Genomic DNA, 25,579 nt, shown 5'->3' with positions numbered 1-25,579 from the left:
ATAAATTTTTATAATTAGTACATCTTTTCTTTTATATTCCATGTACCCCAGTTTTCGATCACTTTTTCTTTCTACGGTTAATGTTTATAACAAAGTAGCAATTATATCAAATAATTGATGATTTCCTGGTAAAATGCACAGATCCAGTTTTCCACTCCTTATTTCTCACTCATTACCCACGCCTTTATTCTTTTTGAGAACAAAAACACCTCCTGAGTTTAATAGCTTAATCTCATCAGAAGGTCGAATGAACGAAAGGATTGCACAGATCTCCTTATTTACATTAACTTTAGTTTTCTTACCTGTACAGCCAGGAAAATGGATAGTAAGATCTGTGAATTTCTTTAACAACCTATAATCTATAATTCAGCAACTTATATTTTGCTTAAAATTCATTTCTTGGATTATAATCCCATATTAAGTGTGACCATCAAAATCAATGAGTAATAGCTGTGGTGAGTTTCTACTATGTCTATTTATTTGGTGAATTTATACTATATTCTATTATATATAAACAAAATATATTTGTTTCCCATTTTAAATTCAGTAGGTAATATGAGTCTATAAATTATTGAGTATTACTGATCTCAAGTGGCATTTTATCAGTTTTTCATTCAACAAATTGACTTTGTATTTGCTAGTACCAAGTACACTAAGTGCTTTGGATCCAGTGGTGCAGTAGGTAGCCCTGCCCCTGGAAAGATGACATCTTTTCTGGGGGTCAGGCACAGTATATAGGCACTCCACAGTTGGATGCCCGGGTTAGGGATTACTCTGATGTACTATTGGAATGCATAGAAATACTTCCTTTTTACAACTCCTCCTGAAGGATGGGAACCATAAGCAGAATTTATAATTTTGATTAAGAGCTGGAGACGGTGAGACATTGGGAAATAATGTAGTGCCTACACTTATTAGCTGTGCAATCTTAGAAAAGTTGGTTGACCTCTCTGTCCCTAAATTAAAAACTAAATAAACAAACACTAGTAGAGTGGTGATTATAAGGATTAAATAAGACTATTAATAAGGAAATTAAAAAGTCCTGTATATATTATATTAAATACTTAACATATATGCATTTTAATCAATAATACTAGTTTTTTAAGAGAAAATAGCATTCACAAAAGCTTGGACCCAAAAGAAGGTACATAATTAATTTTGTCTGACTATATGATCTTAGTTGTCATTTGTGGGATAAGAAATGATACTGGGTAGATTAGGAGGTATCAACTCATGAGGACCTTATGTGTATCCTGAAGAACTTGAAACTATCCTAATTGCATCATGAGACCAATAAAAGTCTCAGTGAATGAGCAATGTAGAGCTATGAATAAGAGTAGGACATGATTAGTCCTGAATGATAGAAAGGTTCCTCTGGTCACCGCATGGATAATCAATTAGAAGCAGAATCAATTGGGCCAGAAGTACAGACATCAATGAGAACACTATTGTAGTGATCCAGGTGAGAGATAAGTATGACCCAGATTAGGCTGGTGTTGCTGGAGCATTTTGAAAGTTATTAAAGACAAATCAGTAACAGCAGATTTGGTTAGTGATCAGATGTGGAGGATGATGATGAAGAACATATTGAGGATGACTGCCAGGGCTCTGATTGAAGCAAGTAAATGAGTGGCAGTATTAATCACTGAGAAGGAGAAAGCTGGGAGAGACAGTAATGGGAGTTAATTTGGCACATGATGATTTTGAAATTTCACAAGAGCCAAATGACATCTAGTGGTCTCTCTGGTATACTGGAACCAATTCATACCAGCTTGCAAAAGCCAATTACTGATATTCAGGAACTTTGTAAGCTAGTTATTAAACTATTGGTGGCTTGACATTGGCTATAGGGGGAGTATTTGCCCCACAGAAATCAGCAAATGTTATAAATTATGCCTTTTCCCTTGCACAAAGCAAGTGGACCAGCTTACCACTGTATATATTGATGTTGCAAGAGAGTTCTGGCCTGAAGACATGAAGTTAGTGGTCACCATTATGTAATTAAAGTCTTGGGAATGAACATAATAATTCTAGAAGGACATTTCAATGATAAGAAATGATAGCCAAGAGTGGTGTTCTAAAGAGCATCCCAGAGGGAGGGGTCCTGTGCAGGAACTGATGAAGGAAGAACAAGAGACATGAGGAACTCAGGAGCTCCTGCGCCACAGAAGCCAAGGAAATAAAGCATTCAGGGTTGAGCGAACATAAAGGAAAATCAAAGTTGGCCTCTTCTTGGAAGAAATCTAAGAATTTGTGTTGAGTGTAAACTTAATATATGAAATGAACAACAGCAATGCAAACAGAAAACAAAAATAAATTGGCTGGCAGAATTAGGTTGCATCTGCATACTTCATATAAGAGTCCTTTTCTCCCTAAAAGAACATATAAAAGTTGCTCCTGTTAATTTGGTATATAATGGTGTTAACTACGTTAATCTGTTAGAATCATTTATCACAGCCATGCTGATGTGCTATTAGTGGTGAGTGCCGAGGGCAAGCTGTTGGTTGCTCCTGCCAGTGTCACTTGGGTAGGAATGATATCCTTCTGTGGCATAGGGATGTATCAGATCAATGTCATTTCTTCACATTTATAATATAAAACTCCATCATTTCTTCATACAGACCCCATAAAAAGAGACTAAAAGCATAACTATTATTTGAAAAGTCAGAGAGCTTACACCAAATATAAAAAAATTCCTTATCTAAATAATTTTTTTTAATCTAACAATGCTTTAATTACAAATAACAGATATATTTACTTTCACTTGAAAATAGGGACTTTTTACTCAAAGAGCAAGAAATCTGAAGGCAGATATCTGCTGATAGTGATCTAGGACTCTGGATTTCTCTTTCCCTTTCTCTGGTGGTCACCGATGTCTGCTGTGGTGTGACTGTATCTGAGATTCCAGGAACAAGGACGAGACAGAGATCGGGCTACTCCAGCATATTTCTGCTTGTGTTTGCCTGGACAGAACTGCATCACTTAGCCACTTTGAGCTGCAGGACAAGCTCTCTCAACTTCATATCAGAAGTATTCAAACATAAAAAGAGGGGTTTCAAGGCCTCCTGTGAGCCAATGTACACCATCTTCCTCATTTCTTTTTCTTTCTTTTCCTTCCTTCCTTCCTTCCTTCCTTCCTTCCTTCCTTCCTTCCTTCCTTCCTTCCTTCCTTCCTTCTTTCCTTCCTTCCTTCCTTCTTTCCTTCCTTCCTTCCTTCCTTCCTTCCCTCCTTCCTTTTCTCCCTCCCTCCTTCCTTTCTTCCCTCCATTCCTTTCTTTCTAACAAATACCATGAACTGGAGATGGATATGGTGAATACAGAAATGAACAAAAAATAGTAAGAAACTCATGACATTAGTATCCTGGAGAGCTTTCAGCTAACTTAGAACGCTATTGTCGAGAAACACACATGTGACAGGTAGACAGTGCTTAGTACTCCAGGGATAGGGAAGAGTTTGTGAGGGGTAAAGGCTGCCTTTAACTCGCATTGGTAGCCATAGTGAGGTGAGCCCTTTGCAGAGCCCTTCTATTCTACCTGTTTATATCATTCAGTGCTACTAAGCGCCACTCCACGTGGATGGCAACAGGGACTTCCACTATTCAGGCGGAAATCTGAGGACCTGATATAATGCAAATCACAAGGGAATCTGAGGAACAAAAGGCTGGTCTTGTAAAGTAAAATCACTCCATTCCTTTCACATTGGGTGACTGCCTCTCAGTGGCAACCAGACAAAAGATGCTTCAGATGATGTTGTATTGTGCAACTGACAACATCTGCTACCTACCGTAAGCACAGCCATTTGTTTGGCTAAATAAATGGGAATCACGCTGGGAAATTTACTGACATGCCAGGGTGTTTCAGTAATCAACCTGGGAATCAACTTACTTTAAGATACAGATGACTGCAGTGGATTATGCCACAGCGGGCTCTTGGAAATGAATTATTCAACCAACTAGTTGAGTTTCTAAAATGATTTGACTTACTTGTGGTAACTGACTAGAACTTAATAAGAGTATTATCCCATTATGCTTAGTATGGAAGGGACTCTAAATGTTTCACAAGTAATTTAGGGTTCAGACATAATTACGGCACTTGTATTTTCTCTTAGGGGATTTCTCAAGGCAATGGCCTCACTATTTTGTGACACTTAAACTTGGTCAAAGCTGTTCTTCCTTAACCGGGGTATAGCAATTTATGTGCCTTGTCAAATTGTAGCCATTTATTTACCAATGTTTAATTTTCTATTTATTTACTTCATTAAAGGGACTTAACACCACCTAGTTTCTTATATTTATAGTATCTCCCTAGGTATGCATATGGGATGAAACCACATTAAATGAATATATTAAAGTGACATGCAGTAAGAATAAATTTCCTATTTCGTTTGATCTGATACGACACTGTGTAACTATAGTTTTTCCCAGTGGTTTAGAAATATGCTGCAAACCACTATATACATAATAAATATAAGACACAGGAATACGACAGTGAAAATTCTGGAATGTTAATGTCTTATTCATATTTTCACTTTTCTCAAGGGTTAGGTAATCAATATTTTAAAAAATCTATTGCGCTCTTGTGTAAACATTCACCAGATTGATGGATATATCTATTTATAGATATGGATATATAAAATGAACCCAGGGATCTTCCTAACAAGGAGGAATACTATGGTTCTTTTTGAGAACAAGAAGCCTGAATTGATAACGAAAGTCTGCATGAAAGAAAACATAAGGGACAGCACAGGTGTTGTGGAGAAGTGACACTGGTTTAAAAAGAACTCTTCTAGATGCGATGCTGTACCGTCAGTGTGTGACAGCTTGGTTGATCTCTGTAAGTAGAAGGTCAGGAGAGTCAATATGGTATAGAAATGCTTCAGAGTTACTTGTGGATGAAGAGCAGGGAGAAAAGGACACAATGCAAACAACCTGTAGAACAGTAGCACATACAGGGCACTGTGTAAATTTGGAAGAGTCTAAGTATATAACCTGAGTCAATATTTGTGAAACTCATGGGGCTGTTGATACTTGGCAGGATTTTCTGCAAGTTCTAGGAATGAAAACATCTTGTCAGACGTTGCATTTCGCTAAATAATATATCACTCACTTCCTATTACTCTAACATGAAAGTGAAGAAACGTAAATGTGTGTAGCCTTATGAGCCTTTCATCCTTTATTAGCTCCAGACATATACTGTACACAGTGTGAGGCATTTAGGTTAGTAAAATAAGCTGTAACTGCACAGTGGACATGGCATTCTCCAGGTAGCCATGCCTCGTGCCCCAGCTTCCAGATTTGTCTACCAGAAACAACCCCACAGTGGTGACACCCTACTAACATTGCTTCTTAGAGCGGTAGTCGCCTTCTATTAAACATCATTACTCTACTTACTAGGTGGTCCAGTTACAAGAATGTTCACAAGGAGATTTTTCTAGACTCTATACCTTCTTTCTTTCTCCAGAGTCCCCTGTAATTGGGAGATTAATGGATCATAGGCAGGCTGCTTTCCCTTCTTTTTCACAACTTTAGTAGATTTTTAGTCTTTTATCATGAAATTATGAGTACATCTTATTAGTACAACCCTCTCTTTATAAAAAATGTGGAGGCATTTTATATTCATTGTGATTTGAGTATTATTTAAATAATACTGCATATAAGGTCTGAGTCTTTTTAAGAAAGAATTCAGTCTATATCCAGGAATATCAGAGGGAAATTCCTGGTTAACCCATATAAAAAAAAGTAATTTGGATGTTATGCACGGATTGAGGGATCTTTACTTTTTGTAAATGCTGAACAATATTCTGTAGAGACATTTTACCTAAAATGTTTATATGTAATTAGGTATATTGGTACAAACAGTATCAAGGGGCAGGTTTGAAAGTTACTATAATTTATGCATGTAAGCTATAAAGAATACAGTTTTATAGTGAAACTAGTTTCAATTCATTTTATATTTTGCTATTTGTTTCCATTATAATTCAGTATACATCTGTTTGATGAGTTTAGTGTTAAAGAAATATCTATGACCTGGGTGGATGGCAGCATCACCCAATATCACTAAAATCGACCCATGCAAGTAAGAGGAGCTGTAAGTACATAGATTTGAACATCAGTTTCAGGTCTGCTAATTATTAGCTGGGTGGCTGGAGGAAAATTATTTCTCCTCTATGAACAGAAGTCTCCGATCTGTAAAAACATATTTAATCACTATATTTAATCATTTTTTCATGTAACAAATAATTTTGGAACATCAATTTTGCTGAAAACTTTGTATTCGATACTGGGGAAAATGCAGAGAATAAGAGACACTCCTCATCTCCCCAGACATAATGTGTAAGTCATTGTGAAGATCAAATACCATAAAGTATATACTTTTAGTAAACATTAGCTTTAATCTTTTATCTTCAAGATAGTGTTTTTTTCACACACATTATTAAAAGATAAATCTGTTAAATTGTGATACCAGGGATTCTGAAGGATCTGAGGTTACCCTACTTGAAAGCTAACCAACTTAACCTGTCATGGGTTCATAGTTACTGGCAGAAAGACGTGAGGCCTCTGGGTCAGAGGTGGCAGACAGATTATTATTCATATCAATAGCCCTAACTGGAATATGAGCTTGGCACTTGTTCCTCAAGCTCCGGTTCGCACTGGGGAGCAATGCAATTAAAGAAAGCTCTCGTCTGCATATGCAGTAGGGGTGCATGATAGGAGAAGATCACAGATACTAGAAAGCCCCATTCTTATATAGGTGCTGCTGGTGAATTGCTGGGTGAGAGAGATTATCTTTATTGCCTGAATACAAGCAATCTACTTAGTAGAAGAAAGGGAGATGTCTCAATCTTTATAGGCTTGGAATGTCTCCAGGGGAGGCAGACATTTCAATCTTTACTCATCTAGAATTGAAGTTAATCTGCTCCAGAGGAGAACACTGTCCCTATCTTTCCAGAATGATTTGCTTATACCATCATTTTTGAAAAGATAGTCTGAAATAGGTTGACCGTTAATACCTAGGTATGTAGAAATATGAGGGATTTATGCAGAATTATTTTCAACATCGTGTGTCCAAATAGATTACCAATTAAGTACACCTCCTTTTATTTAATTTTTAAATATACATTTTAATTTGTCAATAGTATTTCATTATATAAGAATGGACACATATTTGCCATGCTTGAACAGAAAAGATGAGACTTTCACCTTCTCTTCATATGGGGAAAGTATCTGGGGAAGGAGCTGTTGCATCTTCAGTCTGTATCCTTACTCCTTGGGGAAGTAAATCTCCAAACCTTGTTTGGAGCATGGCGAGTATGGGATCTTATTTTACTGGGGTGGAGGTTTTTGGTTTTTTTAGAGCAGGAACTCCACTTCTGTGTCTTTTGTCTGTACTCTGGTACAGCAGTTCTGTTCTCTCCCTTTTGACATCTCTTGAACTTCTGTTTCTTTGTATTAAGGAGACAGATAGGACTTCCCTACAGAGGGAAACTTATACTCTGACTGTCCCTAGGCTCTTCTGCTCATAACTAAATGGGGAAGTCTGATCAGTCTTGACTTGTAGGTTGTTTTCAATTTCAAGGTAAGAACATAAGAGACCCTACTTTAAATTTAACTCTAATATCTGTTTTGTAAATGGATTTTTACTAAAACATGCATTTTCAAACTTAATAGGTAATTGCTTTGCTACTAGTAAGCTGTCTCTGTTTAGGTACCCTTTTTGGGGGGGAGGGGTGAATGTTCTAGCAAACAAAACCTTGAAAAGGGTAAAAGGGAAAAAAGGTAAGTCTTGTGTCTGGGAATAATGAGTCTATGTCAGTTGTTTTGAGTATATCAACAGCAAGAAATTCCCAGTGTTAAAGCTAAGCTAACTAGCTATAAAGAAAAAATTATAAAAGAGGAAGTTGGAGTCTGAGAAAGAAATCTTAAAATTATTGGTCTCAAATTTGTTGATGTGATAACGCTTATTTTCTCTTTCAGTTATAGCCAGTGATGATTTCATAACCTTATATATAGCTTCAAAATACTTTCCTTCCACCCCACATTTATCAACCCCAAGAACACTGTCGAAAGAAAATAAGGAAGTATAGCTGTAGTGATACTATTGATATCCTAGATGATGACCCAAGACGTAGAACATAATTTACATTGGGGAGAAAAGGTCTATCACTACAAAGACTCTCCCGATTTCTGACCTCTCAGACATACATGTCTTGAGAAATGACAGATAGTCATCCTGGAAAACTATCAGATGATAAAAAAAATAAATAACAATGATAAGAAATTACAAGCTTCTTCTAAATACAAAAGATACAGAAAATATTGAGAACACTTACACAGCAGGGAAAATTATATTTATGCAGTGCACCTGAAATTTTGTGATTTGCATATCATTTTTGTCTGACTTATTAATCCTAATGAATGCTTATTAAGCACTTAGTGATAAAAAACATTATTTGAAGTAATAACAGAGTACAAAATATTATGCAAATGTGTATGTTAGGGTGTACAACTGCAAATTTTAGTTCTTCCTGATTTTACTTCTTTGGTATTTTCTTATTGAATTTATTCTGTCTTTTCTATTTCCAATTCTATCAGCCATTAGTCTTCTGGCCTCCATATCAACTTAATTTCCAAAATGTTCCAGAAGTAATTTTCTCAAGCTTAGCATGTCATTCAAGGTTATCTATTTGTTCATCCCAATCTCTTTTTAGTTTTTTTTTTCAATATACATTCCATCTATCATACCTCAGTCACACCAAGGTTGGACCTCTGCTCATTGCTGTCTGTTGAAATCCACTCATTTTTCAAGGCCTAGAACATCTGTCACCTTTCTCATACTTATTTCTGAATATCTTCTTAGTATCACCTCTCTCTTCTTTAAGGGCCTCAAAACTTTACTTGTTCCCTTTTTTATATATAACATTCCTATGGTCATTGCCTCCATGTAGTTAATCTTCTATTCCAATGACTATATGATAAATCATGGGAAGTCAAGAATATGCCATGTTTGGGCATCTGGGTGGCTCAGTTCATTGGGGGGCCAACTTCAGCTCAGGTCGTGATCTCAGAGTTCATGGGTTTGAGCCCCATGTCGGGCTCTGTGCCATGGCTCAGAGCCTGGAGCCTGCTTCTGCTTCCGTGTCTCTCTCTTTCAAAGATAAATAAACATTAAAAGAAAAAGAGTATGCCATGTTTGTGTACCTTTTAGAACCTAGGAGAGCATTGTGCACAAAAATATTTTGTTAAATTCAGTGTTAACCATTTAATTACCTAATTACTGAAAGATGACCTGCTACTGCATCGCCATTTAGGGAAGATCCGGAGGGAGAGTTGTGGCTTCAGTTTTGAAGAGTAGTGTGTTTGTAATTTTCTGTTTCTACTCTTGATCACTTCCAGTACCATTAGTTAATCCGGAATTGCTTATTATAAGCAAATCTAAAAGATAGCTTTTTGGACTTATTCAAATATGTAATGAGGAATTAGAGTAAATTCTAAAACAAAGACAAATTTTACTTTATATGTAAATTACTACTCAAGTGGGGAGAATCTGCACAAATGTACATGAAAACATGGAGCGTCATCTTGTAAAAAGAAGGGCATCTGATGTGCATAGTGTGGAGCAATATAAGAGTAGTTGAAACAGCTCTTTATTGCCAGGTATTTTGCACAGTATAGTCCAGAGGAGCCGGGTTTTACCCTTTGATGACAGTAGAGTCAAATCCAGTCCCTCCAATCTAAAATATTTTGAAGAGATAAGCTAGGCTCATGTGAGTTTAAATATCAATGAAGATAGAAGAATATGATGAAATTTATAAGCAAGGACACATCATTTCCAGTGATTGAGTCAGAAGTCTCAGATGAGTATTTCTGGGTGGTCTATTTCTAACATAGTTGTTAATATCTTACCATAACCTGCCAAAAGCTAGACTCTAGAAGTGACCTGGTACAATACAAACCCTTCATTTCACAGTTAAGAAAACATGTGATTATTTGAGGTAAAGTGATTGCTCACTGTCACACTGAGAACAAATGATAAATTAATATTCAACCTTAGTTCTTCTTACTCTTAGATCAGTGGTTATTTATTTTCCACAGATAATAAGTTGTATTACATTTTCCACAAATACCTCACATCGGAGGTGCACAATCAATGATTTGTTGCATTAAATTTTATTTTATTTTGTTTACTTCTATTCATTTATTTTCTTCATTTGTGCATATTTTTCCCTTAAATATGACCTATGTGCTTCTAATACATGTAAATGTTTGTCAATCAATCTCAATATCCATCTCCTTCTTTCCTTCACAGAAGAAGAGTTAAGAGTAAATATCTATTTAAAAAAATAGTGTCATTGAGAGACAGAATAGAAAGGTGTTAGGAATAGTCATTGATGAACTCATTTACTGAGATCAGATCAGAGAATTGTAAATACAACTATGAGGTCAAGAGAAATTGAGCTGTGCTATAACAGAAATAGATAACTCCTGAATCCAGAAGATTGATAACCTGGAAACACAAAGGGAAAAAAAAAACATGTAAGAATGAACGACCTCAAATACAATAACGGGCACACACAGTGTTGTTCTAAGACAATATGTCAGGCTAACAACAGACTGTAATATCTTTCAGTATCACAAGGGTCTTAAAGGGAAATTTAGGGAGTTTGTAATCTTTTCCCACACAGAAACCCACCTGTTTGAGTTCATGATCATTTACCATTTGCAAGAGTACAAATTATTTTATGAGACATGAGCAGATGTTCATGCATCAAGGCAAAAATCTGTTCCACTAACAGAAAGCTTTTAGAATTCTCAGAAAATAATCTCCTAGCATAATCAAACCTGGATATAATTTTATAGGCTCGATTCTTTGTAACAGAATCCTGAAAAAGTTACAACATAGAGATTTATAGTGGGTCGAATGGTGGCCCTCCAAAATGATACATCCAAGCCCTAATTCTTGTTACCTGTGGCCTTATTTGAAAACAGGGTTTTTGTAAATGTGTTAGGGATCTTGAGATCAGATCATCCTGGCTTTAGGGCTAGCCCCAAATGGAATTACTGGTGTCTTCATGAGGAAAAGGAGATTGAGAACTAAGACTGTGAGATACAAATGGGGGAGAGACATTTGTGAAGCAGAGACAGGGACTGGACTGAACGTAGAATGCCAGGAGTTGCTGACAGGCACCCGAACTAGGGGAGAGGCACTGAACAGTTTCTCTTCTTCAGAGCCTCCAGAGAGAATCAACCTTGACATTACCTTGATTTTGGACTTCTGGCCCTTCATCTGTTGGAGAATAAATTTCTATTGATTTAAACCATGTAGATTGTGGCAAATTGTTATGGCCTCCCCAGGAAGCTAATATATTACATAATCTAATTTTTAAATTATTAATAGTCATTTTGGGGGAAAATGATAACTTTAATCTCTTTAAAATATTTCTACATGCTAATTTGAGAGTGACACATTTTAACTACTGTGTGTGAAAGGTTTTAGTTTTAAGTAGGGGTATATATCCACAGTGCTTGGTGATAACAATTCTATGGATGCAATTCACATCATGGTGCAGAATAATTTCCTACTGGCACTTAAGTCTACAGATAAGATGTTCACCATTTTAATTTGACATATTTATGTATTGTAATATGATTGCCATTACAGTGATACTTAACCCCTCTATAACATTACATACTGTCCTTTCTGGTTAGTGATTAGATAAATAAATTCTATTTTTTTCAAGTTTGGTGATTATAATACAATATTATCATCTATATGGATTTACTCTTAAGAGAAAAAATGGCTGAAACTGCTAACCAACCCTAAATATAGGCTTCCAGCAAAGCCAGAACGAAGGGCTCTAAGCATTGTATTAAATGTGGAAGTGGCAACCTACTTTGGAATGACCAAAGGGCTATTGACATCTTGCCACTTGCCTTTGCGCCCATGGTCAGAACTACAAATGACAGTGTCACAAGGTAAAAAGAATTTTCAGTTATCAGGAGGACAATACAAGTAGTTGTCATTAGTATCATGATCACTCCATTGGATATTGTCAATGACTTCTGAATTATTCCATAAATGTACATTCCTATATATTAATGCTCTTCCTCAGAGTTCTGCCAAGAAACACATGGGGCAAATGAATAACATTTAACATAGGAGAGGTATGGACAAAATATGGAGGAATAGCAGCCAGAGTAGGGTAGGGATGGACAAGTGGTACTATGATCATCAGGAGATCATCTCATTTCCTGCCAGAGCCTTTGAGAGTCTTCACTTCTAGAAGACATGAAATAATAGAGCCTAAGTGATATAGTCTGTGGGGATCAGATCTCCAGAACATATAGGAATACAGAGAAGGCTGAAGAATTGATCTCAGGGGTGGCAGAGGGAGAGTTTTCTTTCCTCTAGAAGTTGTTATATATAGAAGAGAGTGTGAAGAAAGTAGAAAGTAGGTTAAAGGTTATCTAGTTTAAACCCATGTTGTAATAAGTACTGGTAAAATGAATTTGAAACTCAGAACTTAGTTAAATGACTTGCTTATTTTCCATAGCCAATTAGTCAATAAAGAGAAAGAAATGCCACTTAGAGGTTACCCATACCCAGATATCCAAAAATATAATTGCCTTTAGTTTTCTAAAACTTAACTTTGACATCAAGCTCTCATCCCATTCTACCTGATACTCAGTTGTAATCATTTTAGGCTTAAACTGATAATACAAACCTGGCAAATGTTGTCCCCATACCATTGTCATCTCCTCGTGTCATGTGTATGTCATGAATACATATAATATAAAACTTACCAATTTAACCATTTTAAAGTATACAATTCAGTGGCATTTAGTATGTTTACAATGTTGTGCAACAATCACTACTCTCTGTTTCAGAACATTTTAATTACCTCAATGCCAATATTATATTGATTTAAATTACTGATTAGAGGGTTTTGTTTATTTGTTTGGCCTAAAGGCCAAACATGCAGTAGTATCTTATGATGCTAATTCTTTGGTTCTTGGTTCAAACAAAGGAATTTCATGTGATTAACCATTATAAAAATTTTACATATAATTCAAATTTATTTCAATCATTTCATGGTTACAATTGAGGTTTATAAGAATTAAGAAAACTACCCCCCAAAAGCATGCTACTTTAGGCCAACTGGTTCTTGTTTACCATAGTATGAAAATAAACTGTCCAACAGAAGTTCAGGAGATATACATGTATTTTGTTTCTTAGTGGCACATAAGAGCTATAAATCCATGTCTATCTAACTCAGAAGCTTACTACTTTGTACCCACAATGGCTTTGTCTCTTAAGGGTGCCTCTCCTTTTGTCAATACTGTCACTTTTGGATTGATAAATGTTGGGTGACTGGGTTTTGATTCCCCTCTCCCCCCCTTATAAAAAAGCCTATAATGCAACATAGAGAAGATTCCATGGGTTTTTATTTAAAACCATCATGGTTTGACAAATATGAACTACCTTGCATTTGTGAAAATTCTCATTACTAACATTTTAGCAACCACTTAAACTACTGAAGTTTAGACTGCACAAGATAGTGACTTTTTCAGCTAGCTTTTATTTAATTTATCACCAATCAATGAACATTTTTCCTTCCCTACAGGGTTTCCTTCAAGTCATCCTAGACAATTTTAGGTTCACCAGTTGGGTTGTGTGCTTACTGAAAGTCCCTTGAGTCTTTCCCCAGTTGTGTTGCAGGTACCATACTCTGATTCAGTATGAATGCAGTAAGAAAAAGAGCTGTTTTTTTTAAGTTTACTTCTTTATTTAGAGAGAGAGAGAGCATTAGGGAAGGGAGAGAGAGAGAGAGAGAGAGAGAGAGAGAGAGAGAGAGAATCCCAAGCAGGCTCCTCACTGTCAGCACAGAGATAGATGCAGTGCTTGATCTCACAAACTGAGATCAAGACCTGAGCAGAAACCAAAAGTCAGACACTTAACCAACTGAGACACCCAGCCTCGCTAGGAGATGGGATTTTTATGCAAACTGAACTAAAGGAGCTTGACTTCATAAAGTTAAGCCACCAAACCAAACTTGCTATCACAATAGGTAGAGAAAGGAGAGTATAGAAGATTGAGAAAACCAGTCCTAGAAATCTATAAACATTTTGTACTGGAACTTGTCATAAATGTTTTAAAATTTTAACTTCACTTTAAGAGACTCATGCTGGAAATTGCAGAAGACACAATAATAGCGTGTTTGTTTGTTTGTTTGTTTTTTAATTTGGAAAGAAAGGTTATACAAATCTCCACTGGCAAATTTCATTTATGGAAGAAGCCTTGGCTGTATATCAACAGATTATATAATGAATACACATTTTTTTTCTGTTTCAGGCTAAAAAGTATTTGAGGGACACACATATCATTTTTTTATAATTCTTGGCTTCAACTGATTTTTCTAATAACTTACCAGCTATTGCTACTGATCTTGTCAGGTGAGAAATCTTCTATTGTACTTAGCTATAGATGCCCAGCCACTGGAAATAGATTTTACCTGAATCAGTACCGAACACTTCCTCCATTTTTCCTTGGGGCTTGTTTGCCAGTTTTTTTCACTGTGTGGGGTTTGAACTCATGGCCCTGCGATGAAGAGTCACATGCTGTACCTACTACGGAGCCAGCCAGCTACCCCTTTGCCATTTCTACTTACGTTAGTGCTCAAACTTTTTGTGTGTTATGACTTTTAAATAGTTATAGTGATTGTAACAGTAATAAGAATAAAAGCAACTGATATTATTGACAAAAATACGATAATTGAAGGGTGTCTGGATGTACTTTTATCCTTGCGGTATGAAAAAGCCTGAATAATTACATGGGAGAATCATGATAGACTCTGCTCAGTTTGCAAAACTGGTTTCAGGTGAAACTTTGACTGGGACAGCAAAAGAGAATGGTTTTATTCTCTGCAAAGATTGTTCTGTATAGGCTTGGCCCCAGGGTACTAGTCTAAATAACTTGGCCATTTTTTTCTCCCCTGCCCTTCCCTTTCAAACTCCTGAAGAGGGGAACTGTTGATTAATTATGCCATCTCCTTTCTTTATTCCCTTCTTCCTTTTTTCAACAAATATTTTTAATGTAGCTGCTATATTCAAGCCATCTGAGGGGCTCCAGTGAACGAAATAACTGTCTAGCCTCAGAAATCTTATATCCCAGGGAGGAGAGAGATAGCATATAAATAATTATACAGATATTAATTAACTATCATTATGGTAATTGCTGTGAAGGAGAAGTGCGGAGTGGTATAAAATGCATAAGAGAGACCTAATTAAAGTAGTCTTTGGCAGTAGAGGGGACTTCATGGGAGAAAATGACATTAAAGTGCACCTGAAAGATCATACAGATGAACAAGGAGAGAGGAGAGAGGTCTGTGAAAGGGCCCTTTTGGAGCATATCTTGGCTGGGGAAGAAATCAAGGCGGTAATAGTAATGATCAGAATTCTTGTAATTTTATTTTATTTTTTAATGTTTATTTATTTTGAGAGAGAGAAAGAGAGAGAGCACGTGTGTGAGTGAGCAGAGGAGAGGCAGAGAGTGAAGGAGAGCGAGAATGCCAAACAGATTCCATGCTCAGTGCTGAGCCCAATGGTGGGGCTCAATCTCACAAATGTGAGATCACAACCTGAGCTGATATGATATCAAGAGTTGGACACTTAATCAACTGAGCCACTCAGGCACCCTAAGAATTCTTGTAATTTTAGATAAGACATTTGCAAATGAAGTGTAAGAAATAAATGAAATGTATTAACTAAAAATGCAGATTACTGAGATCCACTTATAACCTAAGAGAACACTGGAAATGGAATCTGGTACTCTCCTTCCAAGGAAACACCAGGTTGTTCTTATGGATGACACAAATAGTTGGAGATTTACAAAATTAGGTCAACTTACTTTCCAAATGTATTACTATATCAAATTGAAGAAATAACCGTACAATGTCAAGCTTTAATAATAAACTCAATTTTGGAAACATTTAATCCTTTCTTTTTCTTTCTTTTATTCTCTTTGTTCCCTGCAAGACAGTAATAAAGGATTGCATCTAGGGAATGTAGTAAAAACTGTACTTTTAACTATTGCCTTATTTCTCCTCTTAGACTTACATAGGATCTCTAGTCAAAGGACTAGATAGGAGCATCTGTTTCTCTCATGCTATGCATTAGAAACAATGGCCCAGAGAGGTTAATTGCCTTCTGGGAATGATAGTTTGTCCAAAGCAGTGCAAAGGTCTTCTGACTCCAACGTCCACTTCTTCTAGGTCTTCTTTCCTAGAACCCCTGTGTCCCTTTATCTCATCTGGGGGTCATTAGTATTTGCTGTCTTCCGCAAATGGCACTTTTCATATGAACTAGATCCATACTCATAGAAAAAATAAAACAATAGGAAATGCTAAATGTTGAACTTTTCACAGGTGATGTTTTCAGAAATTGATGTCAAGAATAAAATAGCTCTTGGCAGTTACAACTGTTTGGATGCCATTTTACAAAACAATTGCCTATGAGGTCTTTGTGGATTAAGGTTTTCACATAAATTGAGGAAATCTGGCTGCCTCACTCTCCCTTCTGACCTCCTTTCCCTGGCATTTTTTTTTACATAGATACATAGAACAGTTGGTCCCCAGATCTGCCAAGCTCTTTTTTGCCTAAAGAAATTATAACTATCAAGGAAGAAAAACTTCAAATGAAGGAGCCATAAAAATCATGAGGGCTGTTCTAATGTATTAACAGGTGTTGCAATTACAGCATCCCCTGAGCATGGGTGATTCTAATTAATTGTGAAGTGGGACTAACTTCCTCTCTAGAGATAGTTCAGACATATCAGGCTCAGCTCTATGTGGGGATAAAGCATTGTGCAGTTTTGTCTAGAGATTGACTACTGAATTTTTTATATCAGCTCCTGGACTATGTGATGGAGTTATGGACTGCATGCTGTGTCTCCCCCAAGCCCCCAAATTATTATATTGAAATCCTAACCCCCAGTGTGATATTAGAAAGTGGGTCCTTTGGGAGGTAATTAGGCCATCTCCACCCTGTGAGGATAAATTGAGAAGACAGCCATTTGCAAAGCAGAAAGAGTGTCTTCACTAGACACCAGATATGTAAGTGTGCCAGTGCCTTAATCTTAGACTTTCTGAGTTCCATAGCTGTTAGAAATAGATGTTGTTTATTGCTTAAGCCACTCAGTCATGGTAATTTGTTATGGCAGCCAGAGCTGACCAACACAGATGGAGTTATTCATGTGCTTACTTCAGGGAAGGGAATGATTAGCAAATGCTACGTTGGAGTTAGAGAGACTTCATGTAGCAAACTCTTTGGTGATTCCCAGGATCCCCATCTCCAGGCATTCATGCTGTGTGTATTTTCCTCCCATTGAATGTGTGCTGGGTCTATGATCCACTTCTAATGAAAGTGTACAGCAAAGGTGATGGAATGCTCATGATTTCACTATGTGATTATATTATGTTACATTATAATGCTCATCTTGCAAGGAGGCTTTGTCTCCCTTGCTGGCTTTGAAAAAACAGGCTTCCATGTTATGAGTAGCCTTAAGGAGACTGCCACATGACCAGGAGCTGAGGGTTACCCCAAATTTATAGTCAGTAAGAAATTGAAGCTCTCTGTCCAGAAATTTGCAAGAAACTGAATTCTGCCAAGAACTGAGTGAAATATTAGCCTACCCTTTCCCCAGGGGATATTCAGATGAGATAGCAGCCACAGCTAACAGCTTGATTGCAACCTTAGGTGCCTCTAAGCTGAGGAATCAGGCAAATCATTTCTGGATTGCCAATGCCTGTGAGATAATAAATGCATGTTTTAAGTCACTAAGTTTGTGAGCATTTTGTTATGCAGCAATATATAACGAATACATCTCAGCAAATCTTTAATTTGTATAGAAAGTAGATTTCTCAACAGAGACATTGGCAAGGAGTCTACTCTGAAATAGAGTAATTAAGTCCAAAGCCAGAAAATCAAGAATTCAGGGAGGATGGTTCAAGATATTTGGGAGTCAACTTCCTCTTTTCAAAATGTGTGAGGTTGGAATTGTTACTAAGGCATCAATAAAACAAAGGAGTTGTGATCTATTTTTTTTCTTTTTAGTCTTTGTCCCGCTAGGTGGGTTCCTTCTAGCGAAAACATTTATGACTTGGCTTCTGCTGATCTCTTAGCCTAACAACTGGGTGTTTTTCATTTTGTACCACTTCAAACCAAACTCTACTCTTTAGCTTCACTAAACTACTCATGGAGGTCATGGGCATGGACTAGTCTATGAATTAGCTATACTTCCCCATCACTTGATCTTGTACCTCCTGTTCACCTTCTTAATTTTCTCTTTAATATTTTTGCTGTCTTCCCCCTTATTCATTCTTCATGTCTCTGCTTAAAAACTCATTTATTCTATGGAACTCTCCATAACGCTTTAAATCTGGCTTAAGAGTTCCTTCACTCCTATCAGTAAGAATTTAGCAGGCCAGAGTATGCTTGTCTTTTATTGAAATTTCTTCTTCGTTATCCTGTTTCCTTCACTAGAGTACAAGCTGAGCATTGGAAATAGTATCTTAGTCACCTCTTTATCTCTTATTGTTAGCCCTTGGCTTGGTGTTTAAGTATGTGGTCAAATGACTTCATTTTAAATAAAATAATATGTTAGTAAAAAGAAGAAGAACTGGAGTCAGATTAAATCTATATTCAAATTTCAGTTCACCATGTGACCGTGGGTAAATTACTGAGTCTGTATTAGCCTTGATTTCCTATCTGGCAAAATGAGGATAAATATGCCATTTCTTCAGTGAGTAACTCATATATTAAATTATTTTTCCAACAAATACTTATGTAGCTTTTATCATGTTTCAGACCTGACTCTAAGGTTGAGGGATACAGGATTATACAAAAGAGACAAAATCCATGCCTCCAGAGGCAAAAAACATTTAGTAAACAAGACTGATGACATACACAGTATGTTAGGTAGTGATAAGTGTGAAAGAGAAAAAATTAATTACAGAAGAGGAATAGGAAGAATTGGGTGGATTGCAATTTTAGATAAGGCAGCAAGGGAAGACCTCACTGGAAGGTGACATTTGCATAAAAACATGAAGGAGGTGCTACAGCAAGATAAGCCATTAACTAAGGGAAGGGCATTTCTGATAGAGGGGTTAGGGGGGGTTGTAGAGATTAATTTGCTGGAATAATTTATTGCACATTACCTGGCACATTGAGGTTCTCTGGAAATGTTTATAATTGCCTGGTACCCACTTTCCCCCTACGTTGGCATTTGTTACAGTCAAACTACATACTTGTTAATTTCATAGCTCATTGGTTGTCCTTGAAAATATCTACATCATATAGCCTACATTCAGCCTCAATCTACCACATAAACTATAGAAAAATTATCTCTTTTGATTTCTCTAAATGATAAGTGACATGTTAACTCTACACATGTTCAGGTAGGCATAGTTTCCTCTCAGTTTTCCAGGTGGAATGATAGAACTTTGGTGCTCTCAGTCAGGGGTCCTCTAGGGAAACCTTAAAGATGCTTAAAAAATAAAACAAAACCTCTTCATTGTGAGGGTGCATCATGACCCTCTATGGAGGGATGCCATGTGTAGCACTTTAAAACAGCACAGTTCACAAAAATCTATATTTTAAAATCCATTACAATTTAATCTAACATTGACTTTGAGTTTTCATACCCTTAGACTTACGAAATTTCAACCTCAGGCCTTCTTGGAGCTCTGGTACCCTTGAAGTAAAGATAGTGTTGACGTCTTGGAGACGTCCCTTTATTGCTGCAGTTCATGTTGTTCTTAAGGTCCACTTGATCTGTGGTTTGTGTGACACTCTTTGGGCACAGGGAGACAGGCTGGGAATTCCAGTGCCCAAGATTTGGGCTCCTTAAGTCCATCACATCATTCAGCCCTCCAAATTAAGGTTGGGCTCCCTCTCACAGGCACTGTCCTGGAATAGTATTTAGTATTCTTGCTGACATGTCTGTGTTTGTCCTTAAACATCTCAGTGCATGGAGGCATGTTCTTCATAATGGGTTTGGGCTTTTAGACACAACAGCCAGGAAGGAATTGTGTCATTTTTCCTACCAGTCACTTATCTTCCCCCGAATCAAGGAAGTTTGTAGGTAGCCAACTACTTGAAAAGGAAATGGGAATGGTGAAATACAAAGAGAAATATATAAGTTAATATTCTAAACTCTGTCAAACCAAATCTGGATGGTAATATCTCCAAGAGTACTTATACTTAGTAGAAATCAGTAGAAATTGCAGTTCATGTGATATCAGTTATAAGTTGAATTGCTGCTGTATCATAGTATGATTTTCTTTTGTACAACTATGTACAACTATGTAGAAAAATCTGAAGAAAATTCCGTGTATGTTAAATATCTTATTGAATGTTGAATCATAAACAGGCAAACAAAATTAATTTGTGCATCATCAACCTCAATTCCTTTTAGGTCAGTAAAAGTCACAATTTGAGAAAATATGAAAATAATTTGAGAAAATATGAAAATGGTAAAAATATGAATAAGAAGATCTATTCATCTTCTTTTATAATAATAGTATTTCCAGTTTGCTCTAGGATGCACATCAGAACACGGTTGAAAATCAGTGACCCTAAATCGAAAGCTAATAAATGACTCTGTGAGACTGGTTACTAAATGCTTTCGAAGTTGGTTGCAGTGTCATTTGTCTACATTGACTGATAGGACTTCAGCCAACACAAGAAAGGCAGTGCCCAAAGGTGATGGTCTAACGTGCTTAACATCACAATACCCCATTAAGAGAATGAAAGAAATATAGGAAGGGGTTTTACAGGTTCTTTGGCCTCAGTATTCTATTTTAGTGGATCCAACCTGTGTTCCCCTCTTCCTGGCAAATCCCTTGTGTGAGTTTACTCTTCCTATTTTGGGGCACCACCTCCCATAGACTGAAGGATTTCTGTAATTCACATTTTTCTCTTTTTCTCTGAACTCCTGTAATATCACAGTCTAAATCATGCAATATGTTTTATATTTAAACCCTGTGTCATATTTCTATGACAAACAAGTTTAGTTCTCTCACTAGACTATACATTTTTTGAGAAAAGTAACATGCATACATTTTGTTGTTAGGTCGCATGAACACTCTCAGCCTCATTCTAGGAAGGTGTTGGCACATAGATCTTCTAAGTACTGAGTACTGACGCCTTACAGCTTCCCTAGTAGTCTTTCATATACATATTTCATTTAATGCTCACATTAATAAGGCACATAGTGTCCTTTTTTCTTGACAGGTAAGTTTAAGTTCAGACAGTTAAATAACTCACTAATATGTTCCCACAATGAAGATACAACACAAAGGCATGGTATGGGGATTTGAACACATTCTCTGATTTCCAATTTTGCCCTTGAAGCCAATATACTGTAATGATTCTGTGTAAATCGAGTGTTTACTGAAAGGCAATGGACGATTTATAAAAATATCCATAAGTAAAGGTGGAATTTCTTATGAATCCCAGGAAATATGATTTACTAATGTTTGTCCTCTTGAGGAATATGCATTCTTTTAGATATTCCACATGATAACCGGTTTTGATGAAAACTAATTATTGTACCTAAGCAGTATACAAAGGAGGCTGGTGATTAGATGCATAACCTATCCGTGTAGAATGATGTATACACCCTAGAACGGCAGTATTTCAAAGGTCATAAAATGGATTAATTCAGTAAGCATTTATTGATACTAAATCCTAGACACTGTGCTAAGTGTAATGAATACAAAAATGAATGGCATGCTTCCTAATTTTTACAAGCTTTCAATCTTGTGAGAAAAATGTATAAAGAAAATAATAAAATTCTCGATACAAAATAGACCCTCTAATTAAATGATATGCATGGAATTTAAATGGCATAATGCATTCATGGGAGTGATATGGATGTGTGATTAATTCTGACTAGGTAGCATGATGTGAGACATTTAGGATTCCCAAGAAAAGGTGATATTTAATCTATAATTTGAAAGGTAAAACATTTTAACCCTAAGAGGACTAATGAGAGGGGCATACCAGGAAGACAGAGAGTGATTTTCTCTGATACAAAGCATGGCTTGTTCAGCATCATCCATGTGTTGATGTGATGTATAGAAAGTAGAAGGACGAGATACAACAATGGGAAGTTAGATGGGGATCAATATTGAAAGGTGCGTGTGTGCGTGCGCGCGCACGCGCGCGCATGTGTGTGTGTGTGTGTGTGTGTGTGTGTGTGTGTGTGTGTGTGTGTTATCTAAACTTTCTTCAGTGTTATACATTCCCTAGCCTCATCATTCTGATAACTATTCAGAATCTCATCCGGAGCACATACAAAGATTTTTTTTAAGTTGGTATATTCCAGCAACCTGTGTTATCCAAAGATAACAATCCTCTGATTTGCTTCAAGTAAAAATTGCATGTTTTCCAAATAGTTTAATTGTGTGTATTTTACTACCTTCACAATATCCTTGTTTGCTTCTCCATTTGTGACTTTCTGTTGACACCAGTGGCCATAGCAAAGTCAACAGCAAGTCAATTTGAAGCTTTGAAACTCCGTAAATATGGATAGAAAGTAGGTGAGCAGGGTGGTCTCTTTGTTATAACCTGCTAGAAGAAGATTCATTTAGATTAGTTAATTTCATGGCAATCATAAAATGTTTGCAAAGGAAAATGAGCTCTCTGGAGGGATCAAGCCAGATTCATTTTTCTAACTTTCATATTTTTTATTTTTCTTTCTAACTAGTTCTGACAACTCAGGAATAGTTCTCTCCTTTTCTTCTCATTCTGTAACCATCTTTTCACTGTATTAAAATGCATTGCTTCTTATATCATTTAGGACTTGGTGGGAAGAAAATGAACAGAAACAGAAAATGAGGTCAACTCTCTTTTATAAAGTTAAACTTTTCTGTTTGATCTTAAAACAGATAAGGGTTTTCTAGTTACATATGTGCAAGCTGACAAAGCTGATTTTTTCAACCCCAGCTTGTACATATTCTCAGTGGAAAATTATATATTAACATGTAGATAAATAAGTGTATCGGATAAGTTATAGCAGAATGTTGTCTGAGATCAGAAATAACCTGTCTTTACAAACTGCATGGAGCAGTGCTATTGGTTTTAATGTAACATTCTGAAAGCATCTGAAAACAGGTAACTTTAAATACATTTAACATACCACTTACTATGCAATGTTTTTTTATTGAAAAGACATTTATTGTGGGGCACCTGCGTGGCTCCATCAGTTAAGCAACCCACTCTTGATTTCAGCTCAGGTCATGATCTCACAGTTCGTAGGTTCCTGACAATATGTACTCCCGTCTAACTTTCCATTGCTGTTTCTTACCCTTCTACTTTTTATATATGGTATCAACATAGGATGACCCTAAATAAACCATGTTTTTGTATCCTAGAAAACACTGTGTCTGGCTCTGTGCTGAGAGTTTGGAGCCTGCTAGGGATTCTCTCTACCTCTTTTTCTGCCCCTCCCCAGCTTGCACACTCAGTTTTTCTCTCTCAAAATAAATAAACTTAAAAAAAAATAAAGGGTTAAACATTTAAAGAAGTTTATTGTAATAAGACATATGCTGAAGTGTATAATTTGATGCATTTTGATATATACATACCTATAAAATCTGTCCCTTTATTATTGCCTAACGTGTCCCTCCTGTCTTCCCAACCATGTACATACATGTTTATTTCTGTGTTTTGTTGCATTGATCTCTTGTGTATCATGAAGCCAAAAGGACACTGTCTAGTTATGGTAATTTTCTGATAAGATTTGAGGATAGGTATTGTGAGTGTTCTAGCTTTGTTCTTCTTTTTTCAAAGATGTTTTAGTTCTTCTCGATCATTTGCATTCCATAAGAGTTTGAGAATTGGTTGAACAATGTCTGAAAACAAAATCCTGCTAGAATTTTGAGTAGGAATTTTTTAAATTTACTGACCAATATGTAGAGAGTTGATATTTTAACAGTATTGAGTTTTTGGACCATGGACAGGCTATAGCTTAATTTATTTAGAACTTTTTTAAACTTTGCTTAGCAGTTCTGTATAGGAATCAGAGAACAGGGTTTACAATTTTTGTTATATTGATACCTAACATTTCATGTTTTTTGATATTATTGTAAATGGTACTTTTTATTTTTAATTTTCTTTGTATGTTGATTTGTATCCTGCAAACTCATAACTAAGATACTAGCTCTAGCACCTTTTTTGTAGAATGCATTGAGTTTTGTATATAGATGAAAATATTATCTGTAAATATGTCACTTCTGTTTACTTGGAATATCTTTTGTATCTTTTGCTTGCTTCCAGATATCCATAGAATCTGTTGTGATGTAACCTCTCAATCCTCTTTCTCTCTCTACCTGTCTATCTATCATCTATCTGTCTGTCTTAGTCTTTTCTATTTTTTCCTCATTAGTCTGGGTAGAGATTTGTCAAAATTTGTATAATATTCTTGACAAAGTTCCTTTTGGTTTCATTATTTGTCTATGTAATTATTTCCAACTCCAATCTGTATTGTTTTCTTTACTTTGACACCTTTCATTTTTAATGAACTTTACTTTTTGGAGAAGTATTGTACTCCCAGCTAATTTGAGCAGAAATTAGAGTTCTCATTTACCCCTGTCACTCACCCATGGATTGCCTCCCCGATTATCAGCATTGAGCTCAGGAATGATAGACAGTTCAGTTACAATTGATGAACCTACATGGACTCATTGTTATCACCCGAAGGCCATAATTTACATTAAAGTTCACTGTCTAGGGGGTGCCTGAGTAGCTGAGTCAGTTGAGTGTCTGACTTTAGCTCAGGTCATGATCTTACCACTCAGGGGTTTGAGCTTTGCATTGGGCTCTGTGCTGACAGCTCAGAGCCTGGAGCCTTCTTCAGATTCTGTGTCTCCTCTTCTCTCTGTCCATCCCATGCTCATGCTCTGTCTCTCTCTGTTTCTCAAAAATGAATAATTGTTAAAAAAATTAAAAAAATAAAGTTCACTGTGTTATACATTCCATGGATTTGACAAAAATGTGATGGTATATATCAACCATTATAATATAAAGAATACTTTCATTGCCTTAAAAAATTACCTGCTCATTCTTCCCTTATTCTTTTATTTTTTAAAAATTTTTATTTATTTTTGATAAAGAGAGAGACAGATTGCAAGCAGGGGAGGGACAGAGAGAAAGTGAGACACAGAATCTGAAGCAGACTCAAACTCCCAAAACACAAGTTCAACCTGGGCTGAAGTCGGACGCTTAACTGACTGAGCCACCCAGGTGCCCCTTTTCCCTCCATCCTAACTCCTGATAATCTCTTGTCTTTTATATTTTCTCTATAGCTTTGCCTTTCCCAGAATGTCATATAATTGGAATCATATAGTACATAGACTTTTCAGATTGACTCCTTTCAGTAGTGTGCCTTAGTGCCCTTCTATGGTGTGTTGGCTCATTTCTTGGTAGCGCTGAATAATATCCTATTGTCTGAACCACAGTTTATTTATCCCTTCACCTACTGAAGAACGTCTTGGTTGCTTCCAAGTTTTGGCAGGTATGAA

The sequence above is a fragment of the Suricata suricatta genome, chromosome 11, assembly GCF_006229205.1.
Source record: "Suricata suricatta isolate VVHF042 chromosome 11, meerkat_22Aug2017_6uvM2_HiC, whole genome shotgun sequence".
Lineage (NCBI taxonomy): Eukaryota > Metazoa > Chordata > Mammalia > Carnivora > Herpestidae > Suricata > Suricata suricatta.
This window is presented reverse-complemented; position numbering follows the sequence as displayed.